The 1,972-nt window shown below is 42.6% G+C and overlaps 1 non-coding gene across 1 annotated transcript; it reads right to left on the bottom strand.

The window, feature by feature from the left end:
- Positions 1 to 410: 410 nt before the first annotated feature.
- LOC138283097 (U6 spliceosomal RNA) lies at positions 411 to 517 on the bottom strand. The gene has a single exon (XR_011201063.1). It is a non-coding gene; the product is annotated as a U6 spliceosomal RNA (small nuclear RNA).
- Positions 518 to 1,972: the final 1,455 nt, after the last annotated feature.

The raw sequence follows: 1,972 nt of genomic DNA, 5'->3' as shown, positions 1-1,972 counted from the left end.
TGCGTTACGCATGTGCGAGCGCATGCAACGCAGGCTCGACCCTAAAAAGGCCTGGCACCTGAGGGGGGAAAAGGCCTGGCAGCGAAGGGGTTACATTCTGGACTCTGTGTACACCTCCACCTGTGGGTATGTGTTTTTAATTAAATAAATAAACTGTCACTAAGAACTGAACCCCAGCTTATTTTTGCTGCACGAAAAACAATTATATCATTTAAAAAAATACCTATTCGGTCACGTTTTCAGACAGAATGCCGACGACTTGAGAAGCACATAATGACTTCTTTTTTTCTTGCACAAACACGACTATGTAAATATATGACTAGCGATAAAAACAAAACGTTGATCGCAGGGATATGTGTGAAAATAACACGCATAATATAATCTTGTGGGTTAAATAGAACAACCTGGATCAAAATATGGAACGCTTCACGAATTTGCGTGTCATCCTTGCGCAGGGGCCATGCTAATCTTCTCTGTATCGTTCCAATTTTAGTATATGTGCTGCCGAAGCGAGCACAACTTCAGAGAGGAACACACTAGTATATAAAGTCTGAAATTTGGATAATTTGCAACAGAGGGCGACCATACTATACTATTTCTGTTTACAGTGTGTGCTCGATAATACGTTATTTTTACAATATACGTTATTAGTTGCCATGGGATTGAAAGGATTCGCTAGAAAAACAGTCTTTCAGTCGCCTCGAAACGCGCTGGGCATCATGGGTATGTAAATATAATCCGACGTCACACCCCCTGCTTCTGCTATTTGCTGTAGAGACAACAGCTCGCGCAGGTTGAGGAGAAGGATCCTCAGTGCGCGGGATACGGAGGCCATTTTGGGACCGGACTGAGCACAGCACGCGCCCAGGAGGGCGCCTATTCTGAAGAGGTGTCAGTCACCTTTTGAATCGGTCGGATGGACGGTTCTAAATACTGGAAGTCGCACAAACGAAAATCTATTAAAAGGCACGGCCTGCAGAGAGGGAGGGACGCAGTGAGAAGGAGTTCAGGCGGCCACACGGTGGAAAGGAGGAGGGAGGCCCTGGGAGGGGGCTTTGGGAGAGACGTCGGTTAAAGTCGTTGGCAGTTGAAATGGGGGCAGCAGCCAACATTTCAGAGCGGAACATTTCCCCCCCAAAAAATATTTGACTTCATTTCATTGACTTCAAATAAGGCAGAAGCTAATTCAGGCGCGAGACAGCCAAAATAAAGTCATTTTTGGCTTAAAAGATCCAGAGTCTCATTGAATCTGACGTGCTGCAATGTATGCACTGGGTTCCCTGGTTTTTAGGTCTGGCTTGAGAGCACAGCCGTCGTATAGCTTACGTGATCAAAAAATAGCTTTTATGGGTGAACGGCTGGCGCTCCGCCTCGATGTTGATTTTTCTGACGCATCTTCTGATTTGTCACAAGCTGTGTGCTCCCACAGAAAGCCTCCAGACTGCTTTGATTGTTTGTTTATCCAGCTGCTCTTTATCAAGCAAAGTTATTGTGTTTGATTTTTTTTTAAGTTTGCCCTTTAAGGTTAAAAAGATGCCGCTGTGACACTATTAAATAACTTCTAGATAACCTTTGGCGGTTCTCTGGTTGGTACATGTGAAAGCTCATGCTCAGTGCACCAGGCTTTATTGAATATAGTCTCTGTAGCTATAAGCTAGGTGTGTTTGTTATAAAAAGTTATAATAAAGTCAGTGGGCCCGACACATTTATTGTAAAAAAAATGATATGTTAAAGTCAATAGGCATTAAGGAGGTATTGTTAATACTCAATTAAAATCTGCAGAGAGGTATTGTGTTGCATAAAATCTCAGTTTACCATAATAAGGAAGGCTTTTAGTTTTTGTTATCCCCTCAGACAAACCTTGGTAATAGAAGATTTGCACTGTGATAATCCTTCTTAAACCCTTTCAGGGGACACACTATTTTCCTATGACAACTGCAATGTGAGTTATGTGTATAATTTTGTTATTTAT

The sequence above is a fragment of the Pleurodeles waltl genome, chromosome 2_2 (assembly GCF_031143425.1).
Source record: "Pleurodeles waltl isolate 20211129_DDA chromosome 2_2, aPleWal1.hap1.20221129, whole genome shotgun sequence".
Lineage (NCBI taxonomy): Eukaryota > Metazoa > Chordata > Amphibia > Caudata > Salamandridae > Pleurodeles > Pleurodeles waltl.
The sequence above is the reverse complement of the archived record's forward strand: the minus strand, read 5'-3'. Positions and strand labels throughout refer to the sequence as shown.